The sequence below is a fragment of the Sciurus carolinensis genome, chromosome 7 (assembly GCF_902686445.1).
Source record: "Sciurus carolinensis chromosome 7, mSciCar1.2, whole genome shotgun sequence".
Classification (NCBI taxonomy): domain Eukaryota; kingdom Metazoa; phylum Chordata; class Mammalia; order Rodentia; family Sciuridae; genus Sciurus; species Sciurus carolinensis.
The window spans coordinates 124,181,879-124,198,290 of record NC_062219.1 but is presented as its reverse complement, the minus strand read 5'-3'; the positions used below and the strand labels follow the sequence as shown (position 1 = coordinate 124,198,290).

The 16,412-nt window shown below is 42.4% G+C and overlaps 1 long non-coding RNA gene across 1 annotated transcript; it reads right to left on the bottom strand.

Annotated features, from left to right (window-relative positions):
- Positions 1 to 2,307: 2,307 nt before the first annotated feature.
- Positions 2,308 to 11,070, bottom strand: LOC124988334 (uncharacterized). Its single transcript, XR_007109411.1, has 3 exons — positions 10,984 to 11,070; positions 3,743 to 3,994; positions 2,308 to 3,624 (listed from the first exon to the last, which is right to left on the bottom strand). It is a non-coding gene; the product is annotated as an uncharacterized LOC124988334 (long non-coding RNA).
- Between the last annotated feature and the right edge of the window lie 5,342 nt (positions 11,071 to 16,412).

Sequence of the window (16,412 nt, the reverse complement as noted above, 5' to 3'; positions counted from 1 at the left end):
CCTATCATTGTTGTGTCTTTGGTGCAGAGGGATTTTGTCCAAGTGTGAAATTATTCTACCATTTCAACCAAAGCCCATGATGTAGGTTCTAGTGGAATGTATGGAGGGTCATGCTGAAACACACCCCTGTCTCAGCCCCGTGGAATCCTACCATCACAGATGGAAAGAGGTAGTGGAAAGAAAGAAAGAAGAGACCAATATTCAGAGTCAGTACGAGTAAGACTTTCCCAGGTTTAGGAATATGAGACCACTCACTGGCTCTGTCCTTGACCTTGCAGTTGCATAAATAGCTTTGGCCTAAAATCCTAATGGTTTAGTCCAACTTCTGACATTGGTTAGCTGTGCAGCTGTGGGCAAGTTAGTTCACTACCTGACCTCATTTTGAACATGCAATAGTGCACATAACAAATTCAAAACAAAATGTAAATAGATATAATGAAGAGTTAATTTTCCTCCTACTCTCATCCTCTAGCCACCATTTCCTCTCCAAAGAGAAAGTACTGCTACAAGTGTTGTGTAAAAACATTCTGGTATTATTACAAACATATATAAGCAAATCAATTCATATTTATTATATGTTTCCTTTCATACAAATGATAGAACATAATATACAGTTTGTGGATTACTTCTTAGTTAGCAACAGAACTTGAGGCTCTTACCACTTCAGTACCAAGGGATCAGTGTCATTATTTTTTCACTGTTGTATAATATTCCATTGTGTAGATGTGTCATAATTTACTTAATCCAAACCCTGTGGATAAGTATTTATATTTTTTGAACATTTTGTTCTTAAATAATACTTACAGCTGAACTATAATTATACCTCCAGCATAGATAAATCTTTAAAATACATCATTCAGCAAAAAAGTAAGATTCAAAAGAATACATACAATGTGATTTCTTCTATGTATTATTCAGAAACAATAAAAAGTTAATATCCACATACACAGTTAACTGTTTAGGGTGGTCTAAACTCAGGTGAGAAAACCAAAAATCCAGCAAGAGAATATGACCTTAAAATTCAAGGTAGTGGGGCTGGGGATATAGCTCAGTTGGTAGAGTGCTTGCCTTGCAAGCACAAGGCCCTGGATTCAATCCCCAGCACCACAAAAAAAAAAAAAAAAAAAAAAAAAAAAAAATTCAGGGTAGTGGTTAATTGGGAGAAATGAGATTGCTAAGGTGAGAGATATTTGGGCTCCTAGCAATGTTAATTTCTCAATTAAAGTAGTTAGCTTGTATGTACACTTTATTAAGCTGTGCTGTTTTGCACTTATGTTTTAATGTTATTTTCATAATAAAAACTTTTAAAACAATGAAAAAAATAAAGCTGCACCTAGTATTTTCGTTCAAGATCTATATTTGCATGATAAACTCCTAAGGGTTAAATTGCTGAATTAAATACTTTTGTATTTAAATTTTGATGGAAAATGACCAATTGCTTTTTCTATTATTTTTTATTTTATTTTATTTATTTTATTCTCCAGTTCTGAGGATTGAACTCAAGGCACTTTTACCACTGAGTTACATCCCCAGTGCCCCCCCTTTTTGAGACAGAGTCTCCTAGTTAAGTTGCAGAGACCTGGGGCTTGTGATCCTTCTGCCTCATTCTCCCCAGTAACTGGGAATACAGGTGTGCACAACTGCACCTGGTACCCAACTGTTTTTCACAGAAGTTACATCAGTTTACTCCCCTTCCAGTACCCACAATGGTGTCCGATTACCTCACTTTCACCAACACATTGAGGCATCCTTTGGTCTTTGCCCACCCGATAAATAGTGTTTAACTTTTGTGTTGTCTATTTTTTTGTAGAACCCAAATAAATTTATTTGTAAAAATGTGTATAGAAGTAACTTTTCAAATGGTTAGCCTCTATTAGATGGGAAAGCTCCCTTATTTAAGAAAAAAAGCAGTGTCTATGAAAATGTGACTTACAGGTAACATATCCCAAGCTGTGTCTCACACCTACTCAAATGAACAGGTTGACCCATCCTGTTATGTCTACCCTTTCTTATCCCCTAAAATGAAAGAGGTTAGCATTTCTCACCCAAATTGCCTTTGCAGTGCTTCCAGGGTGCCCATGGCAAGGACAGAAAGCGGGGAGAGGGAAGGAAAAGTCACCTAGTACATGAGAAAACCATTTTTTAGGAAAATTAAAGCTCCTAGACAGGCTGCAGGCAGCTGCCAACTCCAAGCTCTGGGCACCCACTCTCTGCACACACCTCTTCCCTTCAATCTCATTCTGTGTTCTCCAGCATCAGATGGCTAAGAAAAGTTTCTAACAATTCCTCAGTTCTGAAGTCCTTTGAAACCCAAGGAGGGGCTGAGACTAGGGAGAAGAAAGGACTAGAATCTGATTCTCTATTCTCAGTGTGCTGTGGCTCTTGTAGAAAAGAAAGCCTACACGTTGCACATAACCTGTGGGTTTTCAATTATCTGTTGCAAGATATTCTTTATTCCTCCATCCTAGGTCCTTTATTTGGTGCAGTAAAACTCTAGTGGGGGATGCCAGGGATGAAAGCCCCCTATGCTGTTGCTGTTAGTTGCTGAGCTTTGGGGAACTAAGGGAACTGCTGTGGGCCATGGGCTGTTTAAAGTGCCTCACGGTTCTGTGTAGGAAGGCTCAGCAAGGAAGGAGAGGAATCACCGCCAACCTGCTCTTGTGCAGACTCTCCTTTTGGTCCTGATGGTCATTGTTCAAGCCACTAAAGCATTTGTCCACATGGGAAACACTCAACCTGTTATCAAAATTTTGCTTTATTTTTTGAATCATTTCTTGCATGGCTGCTGTTTTCTTGGCATGTTCTAGCATTTGTCTCATTGTATCTAGATTGTTAAGCATATGACTGGTCCGTAGATTTCTCTATCTCAGCTGCTGCATTTGGATTCTGCTTTCTTCCTGTTTTATTACTTAAGGATCTGGAAGCGTTTCCTCAATAAAGGATTTTCCCATCATCTCAGAATTGAATATGAATGTTATAATCCAAGGCTCTTAAATTTTTCCAAGTGCTCCAAAGCCATCTAAACCATGGGGTTGATCTTCCTCCAAACCAGTTCAATTGAGGAAGATAATTTGAGGAGCTGGAGCTGTGGCAACATGCAATTCCAGATGTTTTTTGCTAAAATGAAGGAACCCGAAGTGTTGAGGATTTGATGATGACGTAACCAGTATGGATTCCACACTAACTCTGCTCTTTTTCCGCCCTGAGAATGATCCTCACTAGGAGCTGTGAAGCATTTATAAATTTATTTTCCTGGACAATTCAGTTTGTCTCCGACATAGAAAATTACATCTACTTCGGGATTTCACAGGTTGTTGGATCTTGGGCTTGGCTATGGCAGACGCTTGTGTGGAAGCAAGACAGAGTTGGGGATAATGGGGAGGAGGGGTAGTTGCGTGATCTTTGCCTTGTGGCCTTGCCCCAGAAAGCGGTGAGGGAGAAGGCCATTGCTGAAGTCGGGCCACAGTTGCTCACTGGCTCCGCGGCCAGCGACTGACCCCGCACACAAACTAACGGCCACCGCGGCTTCCAGCGAGCCTTCTGAGGGTCCCAATTGGGTGTTAATAGAGCGATCGCTCTGAGGAAGTTTCTTGAGCTCTGTATCCGTGCAGTGCAGCATAGTGACTGGCAATCAGAGAACATGAAATACATATTAGTAGAACCAAGGAATCAGTGATTAAGCACTGCCGTCTGCGCTGTGCAGCGGAGAAACCAACAGGGCCCCAATACTTCCAGGTCTTACTCTTTCCAGCTGCTGAGATTCTTCTCTCCTCCTTCTTTCCACTTGCCGGCATCCCTGGGACCTCCTGCTCTAACTTCCACCCAGGGGCTTCCTGTGATCTCTCCTATTGTCTCGCTCCTCGCTTCGCTGAGCGCCCCACCACACCTTGCTACACACACGGATTCGGGACTCTTGTCTTCCAGATTTCTGCATTCTGCGGGCTTAGATGTTTCTTCCCAGGTTCTGGAAGTGTCAGAATCCTTCCTTGTTTCCCTGAACAATGGAGAAGAAGGTATTCAATTAGGCCCTTCTGGCTTCCTGCTGTGTGTGCGAAGAGTAGGACCCTCTGGTCACCGAGAAACAATAGCCGAAACTCAAGGGACAGAGTTCGCGATTTACTGGAGATTTGCAACTTCTCAGTAGGAGGACTTTCCCTCAAAAGGAGCGGGGAAACAGGCATATTCAAGAAAGGACCGAAAGGAAGAAGAGAGGCCAATGGACTCTAGAGCTAGAAAACAGTTAATGAGAGTCCAAATATGGTGGAATCAGCGTAGGAAAAGTGGTTTTCCTCAAGTTCCTCGGCTGTCGCGTTTGCCACGGATCCCACCCCCACTCCAAAGCCCCTGCACTGGTTAGGTCTTCTGCTCTGACTGAGCTGACCCTGCCCTCCTCTTTGGCTCGCGTTCATTCCTAGTCCACAAATACTTAGCATTTAATCCCTGGTTAAAAGCTGGTTTTCGCTACAGTGCCCCAACTCAGGAGTACAGTGCTCCACGTTTCTTTTCCCCTGGACTTCTAACTGATCTGATCTGGGGTTTAGTATTCGGCTTTGCGGTCCTAGTCTCTGGTTGGGTGTTCTTTCCTACCCAGGCCTATGTAGTTGCTCCATCTCTAAAAGCTTATTTCTAACATTTGTATCTGATGAGAACTTTCTCCTTCAGAAACCTGAAGTATGTGTTGAAAAATATCAGGTCCTGTGATGTCTGATCTGAGACTTCTGTTTTCTCCAGGGGAACAGATGGATATGTTGCTCTCTGCAGAGCTTCAACACTTCCAGATCTCCAATCACTCTAGGCCAAAAGTAAACCCAAGATACATTTGAATCTTTTTTTCTTAATATTTTATTAGTTGTCAATGGATTTTTTATTTTATTTTTTTATATGTGGTGCTGAGTATGGAACCCAGGGCCCTGCACATGCCAGGCAAGCGCTCTACCACTGAGCTATAACCCCTACCTCCACTTTTGGATCTTCATGGTTAATGTCTACAACCAAACTTCTCATCTATAGGCTGAGCTCTTCAGCATGTGCTTCCCTGACCTTCCAACTGTAGCTTCCAAGAGCCCTAGTGGTAACTGGTAGTTGTATGCTATTGCAGCTATAACAAACTACCAAAAGGAAGTGACTTAAAACACACACCTTTATTATTTTACAGTTCTGGAGGTCAGAATTATGAAATGGATGTCTGTGAGCTAAAATTACAGTATCCGCAGGACAGCATTCTTCTTGAGGCTATAAGGAAAATCTGTTTCCTCACCTTTTCCAGCTTCTAGAGGCCATCTGCACTCCTTGCCTTGTGGCCCCATCCTCTATCTTCCACATCAGCAATCACATCACTTTCACCTCTGATTCTGCTGTCACATCACTTTCTCTAACATCCCTGCCTACTTATTTCATTTGTAAGGACCATTGTGATTACATTGGACATGTCTGTATGGTCAGGATAGTATTCCCATCTCAAGAGCTTTAGTTTAATGATATCCAAAATTTTCTTTTTGCCATATTGGTGACATTTTCAGAGATTAAGACATGGGCTTCTTTGAGAGACTGTTATTCTACCTACCACATGACTTCACTGCTATTTGCTCCTCCCACCCCCAGATTTCCAAACATTAATGTGGCACTTTATTCTCAGACTACCAGAATGGGTCTGTTTCCCTGGGGGAAAAAAAAAAAAAAAGCCTACAATGATATTTTTCCCTACCTCAGAAGAGTTTTAAAAATTATCTATATCTCAAAGTCTCCAAATGTCAGATTTCTCAATAAGCAGTACCTGTAAATTAGGAGTGACTGCTGGGGTGGTGGTGGGGAAGAAAAAGGAATACCAAGAAGGCTATTTTGATTCTATACCCTGTTCATGGTGACTGACCTTTTTGGGCTCCAAGCTGCAGATTTCCTCCCACAAGGACCAACTCACCTGTGGACATACAAAGAACTTTGGATTACACCACTGTTCACTCCCATCAGCAGTGTAAGAGTGTTTCCATTCTTCCATATCCTCAGGAATTCTCATTATTATCTTTTCTATTATGGTCATTTTAGTGGGTAGGAAGTAGAATCTCATTGTAGTATTTATTTGCATTTCCCTCGTGGCTAATGATGTTGAACATGCCTTTACGTGCTTATTGGTCTATTGCATATTTTCTTTGGAGAACTATAAACCCAGATCCTTTGTCTTTTATTCTTTTGATTGTAATTTAAGTACAAAGCCTTTTCTTGCCAGATGCATGACTTGCAAAAATTTTCTCCCACCCTATGCGTTTTTACTTTCTTGCTGGTGTCCTTAAGCAAAATAGTTTTTAACTTTTCTATTATTCGATTTATCCTTATTTTCCTTTTTTTACTTGTGCTTTTGATAATCAGGTGGTGCAACCCTGTAACCTGAGCAACCTAGGAGGCTGAGGCAGGAGGACTGGAAATTGAGGCCAGCTTAAACAACTTAGCAAGACCCTCCCTGTCTCAAAATGAAAATAAAAAGGGATGAGGATGTAGTTCAGTGGCAAAGGGTTCACTCTCTAGCATGAAAAAGGAAAATGTAGTCATAAATATGAGACTTATTTCTGGAATCTTAATTTAATTTCTATTTTATGCTTTTATAAATTGACCTTTTAAAATAATATTTTGATTCATTCATTGATAGTATAGAAATACAATCAATTTTTGTATTTTGATCTTATATCCTGCCAATTTGCTAAACCTGTTTATTGTAATTTTAGTGAATTATTTGGATATCTTGGTATAAAACCATATCATCTTCAATAGAGATAGTTTTACTTTTTCCTTTCCAATTTGGTTGCCTTTTATTTCATTTTCTTGCTTAGTATAAGTACGTGTGTGTGTGTGTGTGTGTGTGTGTGTGTGTGTGTCTTTGTGTTGGGAATGGAACTCAGGATCTCACACATGCTAGCTACAGCTCCCACCTCTATTCTAGTTTTCTTGAAACTATCCTATTCACAGTGTTATTTGGCATACTATAGCATAGGCCTCTCATCAATTTCACACTTTAAATACTAGTTCATATATAATACTAAGGAATGCAAATTCTCCAGACCCAGCTACACTTGCTCTTTCCCAGTCTCAGAGGATTTCACGGCCTCTAAATTTCTCTGTCCCTGAAACTATCTTTGTACTGCAACCCAAGAGCTGTTCGAGTCCTGTAGTCCTGGTTTTACCACTTCCTAACTGATAGAAAGTGTCATCAGGAGAAGGTAAGTATGGTGTTTATCTCCATTCACTCATACTTAGTTAAGAAATTTCCAGGTAGGCTGAGTTGAAAACATTCTTGTATGTAGTCTTTCAGTCACTGTGAACACCATGGTAGATTTTTTCATACCTTAGCTTTATTCAAAAATTTAAGTGATTGTTGCCCAGATATAATTTATACTTGGGCTCCTTACACTCTTCAGAACCAATCCACCTTTCCAGGAACATGCTCCTGCCAGGCCACTCTCCTCACCATCATTTGGTTATGCCCTGGTTCTCTCTGCTTCTGCATCTTTGCTCTTTCTCACCCGCTTCCCATTTCTCAAGAGTCAGTAGTAACCTCTAGTTTCAAATAGAATGGACATTCTTTATTTCTCTTAACTTCTCTAGGGCATTTTCCAAATACAGTTTTCCTCTTCAAAGTGACTAATTTGGCCTAGATGATATTGTAACCTAGACTCTAGAATCCAGAATCCAGATTCATGCCAAATCCCATGGAAAGACTTTGATCCTCCCAGGTATACTGAATCAGATCTTCAGAAGCAGAAATTTTTGGTCATTTAAAAACTCTAGGGAATCCTGAGAAACTAGTCAATGGACCTGCAATTGATATTCACCATTCCATACTTCGGTACTTTTAAATATCTGCTTCCTTCAGTCAGTTGACCTTTGAGTTTCCTTTCTTCTCTCTCTTTCTCCTCTATGAGAGTCAGGCACCACAATCTGGCAGTTTACCAGATTGTTCCTGCATATTCCCAGACCCACTTGTCTTCTTCCTCTTACAGACCTTTGATCATATTATCTCAAGGATCAAGACTTTCTATTTATTTTCTTCTTTTAGGCATCCCTCCACCCCTTCCAAATTGTATCCTTTATACATACATTTTTAACAAGTATTGGCAGCTTACTAACTGGAGGAATCACAGTAGGTGTTATTTAATCCCTCATTGTCTTTCATGCCTATACATACATACATACATACATACATACATACATACATACTTTGGGTAACAACAGTACAGGATAAAGTTTTAAAATTCTGACATCAAGATGGTCTAAACATTGTCTTAGCCTATCCTTCAATTCAGTCGGTTCATTACTGGAATATAAAAATAACCAGGGTCTGGGGGTGAGGATCAGTAGTAGAGCACTTGCCTAGCACATGTGAGGCACCGGGTTTGACCTTTAGCATTATATAAATAAATAAATAAATAAATAAATAAATAAATATTATTTTAAAAAATACCATCAACCTGATGTTTTTTCATATTTTTAACAGAGGGGGAAAGGGGACATTAGAAAGGCAGAGATCTATGTGTCCAGGAGTTCACTACTCTCACCTTGGAGATTTTAACATTTTTAGTTTTTCTTTACTTATTGGTAAAAATATAACAAGTTCCTAACAACAATACAGTCTCGTAAGGATCAAGTGAGTTCACATATATGAAAGTGTCACAAAAATTACATACAGCAAATGTTATTCTGATAAACTAGATGTAGAATTAGAAATAATATTTTGAAGTAACTGATAATAGCAATATATACTGGAAAATACCAATGAAGGGTGTCAGAAAGTTTAAGGTACTTATCTTTCATCTTATTTGCAAATGAGAGTATTTGGTTTTGGTGAGTTCTCAGATTCCTTACAGCCCTAAATTTGAAGCTGCCTAGATACAGTCACCCAGTCCTTATACTAGATGGCAAAGGGTAGCCAGGATTTCTTTCAAATGCTTAGTTGCTTATGGTACTAATATTTGAACTTAGTTTCTAGAAACTAAGTTTATAACCTTTCTTATAGACTCAGAGTACCTATGAGTATCTATGAGATCTTTGGCAATAGCACCTAACAGACCAAATATATGTTCATCACATCTCTTCTAAACATTCTCTGGGACCTGTAAACTGTTAAGCAAAAATGTCAGGGTCTGCATGCAAGATATATGTTGCATTCTCTCTAATTCTGTTCTCACAATTAACTTAATTGTGTAGAGTTTGAAACTTGATGGGTTTTGTTTGCTTGTTTGTTTGGTTGGTTGGTTGGTTGGTTGGTTTTTGTTGTTGTTGTTTGGTACCAGGGAGGCTTAACCGCTGAGTCACATCCCCTGCACTTTTTTTCTTTTTCTTTTCTTTTCTTTTTTTTTTTTTTTTTTTTTTTTTTTTTTTGAGACAGGGTCTTGCTAAGTTGCTGAGGCTGGCTCTGAACTTGTGATCCTCCTGCTTCAGCCTCCCAAGCAGCTGGGAAACTTGAGCTTTTCATGAATGAACTGGTGTCTACTCTGCCGTCACCTGACTGGAGGGTAGTGGTGTGCATAGGTAAAGTATTGCAGAGATTTTTAAAGAAATTTATTGGAAGAATGTGCTACATAATACCTTTAAATAATAAAAACAGTTATAATCACTGACAAAAAGCAAACATTCTAAACTGCCTTGCACTTAGCATATTCTTCTCTTCCTGCTGAGAAAGTAACTGTTCTGCCCTTGTTTCCCAGATTGGAATTTTCTAAACTCTCATCTTTAATAAGATAAACTTTGCTTTGAAATAATATTTCCCAGAACACTAAGTATAAACATATCAAGACTCCAGAAGATGCTCCTAAACAAGACTAGTATTTGAAATCAAAGGAAACCTGTAGATAAGATACTGGAAACTTGTGTGAAATTTTGACTGGGCTTACCTAGAGAATTTTCACAATCTCAGCAAATCATGCAAAAGAAGTGCTGATACTTCAAGTCAGAGATTCTGTATGCAACCTATAAAAAGGAAACTTCCTGATGGTATTACATGGAAAATAACTAAGCAACAAGGATAATAATCACAATGACTGAAATAAAAGGGCACTTTCTATATTTCAGTCACTGAATACTTAAGTACTTGAGTTATTTTTTAGTTCAATATTGACCACAATCATTTAAGAAGGATGTTATTATCCATAATAAATAAATGAAAATCTAGAAAATGTAAGTAACTTGTTCAAGAAAATTAGGTCAATGAAGATTATGTAACTTGCCCAAAGTAACACAGTTATTAATAATTAGGCCCCAAAACTCAGTCCAGTCTGTTTTATTCAGGATCTCTTCCTCTTAGTTCACTATATTATCATGCAAGACTGTTGTGATCATGAAATCTATAGCCCAGGGAATATGGAGGGTAGCATGTGGTGGGAAGAATGCAATATTTGAGACTGATTACTTACTATGTTAGAAATCACAATTCCAAGACTACTAGGGTTTATTTCAAATCTTCATCCCTGGTATACCATTGTACCAAGTTGAGAAAGAACTCTAGCTCCCTACATCACAGGATGTGTGGATCTGTCCACGGTTCTGAAAGGAATACACTGGCAGGCAGGTCCACCAACATCATGAATATCATTCTTATTGTGGAAAACTGCCCACTGCAGAAAGTTCTGTCTTCATTATTTACAAGGTTAAGAGTATCTGAAACACCAAACAATCCAGCAATAAGGTGTGAGGATAACATACAAAGTCCCACAGAATACTCTCTTTTTCTTCCCTATACCAAAATGTACAAGACAAAACCAAAACAGACCACATTATGAAAGAGAAGTTTATATTAAAATTTTTAAGCAGAATATAAAGACAAGAAAGTTAGCATTGTTATTGGGAAAAGAGAAAAATTATTTGTATTTAAATTAACTATATTTATCCTCTCCCAACTTTATACTGTTATTTTTAACCTTGTGACATTATTTCTCCAATAGTCAACCTTAACTTCAATTTACCAATATAGTTTTGCTCATATTTTCTTTCATCTCATACCTTCCACTTGGAATCTCCTTTTTCCTGAGGTACATTCTTCAGCATTTTCTTCAGTCAAGATCTGTGTACATCCAATTGTCCTTATCTGGAAAAATCAATCAAAATTTTGATTTTATTAGATTTTAATTTCCAAATGTATATTTGTCTTTTCAAATTTTTCTAGACATTATGTAGTTTCTTATTCACTGAGAATACTCTAAAGTTTATTTTTAATCATAATAAGATTAGTCATAATGAAATCTGTTCTTATTATTTTAATTTCTGAATTACATGATTCTATTGTCCTTTTTATTTGCTTCTTCTCTCACAGTACTTTTTCTCTAGTTAACTTAATTTGTCGTTGTTACTTCTGTTGTTGTTTTTAAATAAGTGCTCTTTTGACTGCCAAAACCTTGAGACACCAACACATCCATTCCAATTTCTCGCCATGTTCTAGGTTTCCAAGCAAGGCTCCCTACTCCTCCACTCTCATCTACCTCCCCTGTTCTGCAGCAAAGTCCAGTTCTACCTTTGCCCTTTCCTACTGTCCTCAGGGATCTCTCCTTCTGCTCTGGAGCTGTTCAGTCGGGGCCTGCCAGACAGCCTGAATGGGAGCCTGCCCCAGCTGCCCAATCAGCTCCAGCTCCCCTGAGGCACTCCTTCACCAGGAATGCTCTTCCAGGCTCTTGGGCTACAAATGACTCTCTAGAGAGTTACTCTCCCATCCCTGGTCAGTGTGGCTTGTGAGGTCACCAAAAATGGAATTTCAGGCTGGGGATCTGGGATCCTGTGCTGAGGGTTTACTCTTTTCAAGAGGTAGGGAGATGCAGCTTTACGAGGTTGGGGAGATGGATAGGAGCGAGAAAACATTTTAGTGCTATCATGGTCACCCCTGGGACCAATTAATTAATGATCTGTATTCAGTAGAGGAAAGAAAAATGCTATTTTTTTCCTTTTAAAAACTCTTTTCAGGGGCTAGGGTTGTGACTCAGTGGTAGAGCACTTGCCTAGCATGTGTGAGGCACTAGGTTCAATTCTCAGCACCACATACAAAAATAAATAAAATAAAGGTCCATTGACAACTTTAAAAAAATGGAGTAAGGGGTAGAGGTTGTTAACTCCTTCCTCTTTTCACAGACACTAATATACTTAGACAACCTTCTCTGGGTCCAGAGACAACCTCATCCTAGAACTTTTATCTGTGTAAGTAAAAATGTCTCTTGGCTCAGCTCTCCCCAGAAGCAGCCAGAACTCACTGAGGATAGAGTTGCAGATCTTTGTCTGATAGGGAATAAAACTGATGGCACATCCTAGTCTCCAACGATAGAAAGATGCTTTTACACCTGCAAAGTCCACAATTTAATCACTGCTGTGGAGGCAAACTTCCAGCTCCCTCCTGGGTCCCAACCCTGAAGTTCCAAGTTTCCCATTTCTCTCCACTAATCTCACTGTCCTTTCTCCTCCACATGCCTTTTTGGACCACTCTCCAAAAGACACACTGGTCAGGCAAACTCTGGCCAAGTCCCACTTGAGAGAGATGGGTAGGGGGCAGAGGAAGACTGAAAGGGGAGCACCTGATGCACAAACACAAATTAAGAGAGTCTAACTTGACTGGGAGCTGGCCATTACCCATGCCAGGGCTTGCTGAGGGCACTTTTGTCCACTGTTGTGGACTGAAGTTCTCCCCTCTACATCTTATATCCCCTCCCAGTTGACCACAAGAAGAAAGAGAGGACTGAACAGAAGCAACAAAATCATCTCTTTTCAGTTTCCCTGTTTGGAAAAGTTGGGAGACCAGATGTAGGAACAGGGAGACCTGGGTTTGATGCAAGGCTGGCCTGAATCTACTTGCCTACCTTCTCCTCCTTCACAGTGATTGATCTCCCAGGAAAGCCCCAAGCATGCCCTCAAAGCAGAGTGGTTCCCCAACCTGGTCCCCCAAACACTTAGATTGGGGATACAAGTTTGAGGGTCGGGGTAGAAGGGGTCACCAGGCAGCAGAACCTCATCCTCTGGTCACATTCACAACATGGTCAGGATCTTTCCTGTCGGCCCAGATGGGCTTCTGTGGGCAATAAGCAGCTTGTTTTCACAGAAACCAAGGTGCTGGTGCCCAACTGGAACAGGATTCAGTGAGTTTCAAGATTCCCAGAGAGAGGCCAGTGTAACTTCTGAGTCAGAACTGGAAGTTCAATGCCAGAAGAAGGGTTGCTCACACTGCAAGCTCTCCTTCACCAAGGGAAGAACCTTGGGGTCCCCAAGCCCAGGGCCACAGCTTGCAAGCCAGAGGTCCTGGCTCTGCTAAAGCTTCACCAGTTCTTCATCCCCTGCTAGCTGAGGAAAGCAAGTCCACAACTTGGTTTAACTATCTTGCTTTGGTGAAATAGTTTGGTTCCTTTGAGGCTGGTTGCTGCTTGCATTTTCTGGTTTGTGTTTCCTAGCAGTTTACTCTTGTTTTCGAGTTTCTAGCTAGATAATATCTGTTTTTATTGCCAATTGAAAGAGCAGTCAGTTTCCTCCCAGAAGCTGGGTCACATTTGCTATTTGTGATTCCATTTCTCAGAAAACAGTACCACCCCACAGGAGTTCTCTAGAGTAGAGTGCTGAGCCAAAAAGTTTTGCCCTGTTGGAGGGAGCAAGGGAGCAGAGTCCAAGATGGACCTGAGCTTGGTAGGCAGATTTGGGGGTCTGGGAGTCAGGAGTGAAAAGTCCTTCCTTCTGAGTGGGGAGGGAGATTCCTGATCAAAACAGGATGGGACCTTGCCCTCAGTATTCAGGAATCTGGAGCATAACAGAGACCCTGAGCTGGTCATTGGGAATGGGGGTGGGAAACCTTTATCCAGATAATAAGGCCCTGTTAGGCTGGGCTGGGGTTTCTCATCTATAAGTCCAAATGATCGACTGGGCTTCAACACAGGTCCATCTGTCCATCTCTGGTCCTAAAAACCAGACAGAGTCTCATTACAGGAGAGGAAACTGTAAGCCCATCTGCTGGTCACATTCACAATGAGGTCAGGGTCTTTCTTGCCAGCACAGCTGGGTTTCTGTGGGCAGTGAGCAGCTCGGCTTCACCAGAGAATCCAGGTGTCCATGCCCATTCAGTGTTTCAAGTTTCTCTGAAGTGACCAGCCTGGATTCAGAAGAACCAGATCTGGAAGCTCAGTGCTCAGCAGAAGGGTTGCTCGTGCTGCAAGCTTTCCTCTGCCAGGAGAGAAAGAAGAGCCTTGGGTCCCCAAGTCCAGGGTCGTAGCTCACCAGCTGGGATGCCTGAGATCCAGGATCCACTAAAACTTCATCAGATCTTCATCTTCTGCTAGCTGAGAAAAGCAAATCCACAGGCCACCTGCAATTTCTTGTTTGGTGTTTTTTACATATTTTCCCTTATTCTTGAGTAGGTGATTAAATGACCCTGGCTTTGTCATTTTTATCACCCCCAAATTAATTTTTAGCCTCTCCATTTTTTTTTTTACTGTTCAGTGTTTGCAGTTAATTTTATCACCCCCAGTTTTGTTAATTTTTTCCTCTTTGTAATCACTCTTCCATTTTTTAATTTTATCCTCCAATTCATCTGCTGAATTATTCATATCCATGATTCTATGATTCTATTTTGTTCTTGTACATAATTTTATATACATGTGTCCCTATTTCATAAATGCCACCTATTTTCTTACATCTTTTATATATTATTGATAGTAGTGGTAGGGGACCTGTTAGGTCTCCTTGTTTTCTATTTTCATGGCATCATGAAAATTTTCCTCACACTTCAGTAGTGAGTTTACATTTATCGTGATAATTTTTGCTAAATGTCCATCTTGCTCATAACAGTACAAGCTCCATACATTAAGATCTTGCGGCGGGCCAAGATGGCGGACTAGAGGGCGGCTGCGTTTCACGCTGCTCCAGGACGCAAGATTCAAAAGAGGAGATAGTGAGAGACTTGGGACCAACTCAAAGCTGCCGGGTGAGTCTCTCCTGTTGGGGAGGCGTCCCGGATGGGGCGGTAGCCCCGGAACACAGGGAATTTGTGAAGTGGAGTTGCTCGGCGAGACGCCCCTCCCCCCGCTGGAGTGGTAAACACGGACAACTGGGATCATCGTAGAGGAGGCGGCTCAGCATAGCGCTTGGACTCGAGCAGCCGCTGGGGCTCCGGGCGGCTGCCTGGGGAGGAGCTGCGTGGCGAGCTGTTTGGACCCAGAACAACCGCTTCTGAACACCGGGGGGTTGCCCGGAGGAAGAGGAGGAGCGCGGCGGGACGCTTGGTCTAGGAGGGACTGCATCAGAGCCACAGGCAGTTGCCAGAGGAGGAGCTGCGTGGTGAGCTGTTTGAACTCAGAGTGGGCGCTCCTGAGCGCCGGGAGACTGCCCGGAGGAAGAGGAGGAGCGCGGCGGGACGCTTGGTCTAGGAGTGACTGCATCAGAACCACAGGCGGTTGCCAGAGGAGGAGCTGCGTGGTGAACTGTTTGAACTCAGAGCGAGCGCTCCTGAGTGCCGGGAGGTTGCCCGGAGGAGGAGGAGGAGCGCGGCGTGTTGCTTGACCTGGGAGTGACTGCATCAGAGCCGCGGGCGGTTGCCGGAGGAGGAGCTGCGTGACGAGCTGTTTGAACTTGGAGCAGCTACTCCAGAACACTGGTGGCCTGCCTGGAGGAGGAGAGCGGTGGGACACTTAGTCTGGGAGTGACTGCATCAGAACCACAGGCGGTTGCCAGAGGAGGAGGCGAGTGGTGAGTTGATTGGACTAAAAGCGACCGCTCCTGAACACCGGTGGCCTGCCTGGAGGAGGAGCGTGGTGAGTCACCTGGTCTCGGAGTCACCGCTCCTGAACACCCAGGGGGCTACCCAAAGGAGGAGGAGGAGGAACAGGGCAGGTCACTTGGACTTGGAGTGACTGCCTAGGGCTACGGGTGGTTGGTGGGAGGAGGAGACCTGAAGTGAGTTGTTTGGACTCCTAGTGACTGCGTCGGAAACCGGGCTGCTGTCCGGAGGAGGAGGTGTGTGGCGGGTCTCTGGGTCTCGGAGCTATTGTACGGGCTCCAGGTGGTGGCTCAGGGGAGGGGCTGCATAGCCAGGCGATTGGTGCAGAGCAGGGTCCCAGGAGCTAGGTGGCTTCTTGCTGGAAGAGCCGCACAGAGACACGCCTAGGGGCGGAGCGAAGTTTCCAGGGCGGCGGGCAGATTCTCTGGGAGAGGCAGCCTAAGGAGACTCGCCTGCGAAGGGTGAGGCTCCCAGGCCCAGGACGTAGGTCCGGGCGCCTGGGATCGTTGCAGAGGAAGACAGCCCAGCCCAGGGGGTAGTTGTAGATTGAGGGGAACCTCTAGGAGGGCAACTGACCAGCGAGACGTCCCCACCGAGTGACTCTTCCCGGCCGGGGGAGGTTTTCCCACAGGGACGGTAAAGCCAGAGACATAGGCACAAACAGGCCTTGCCTCAGCCCACAGTCTAGTTCCCCATT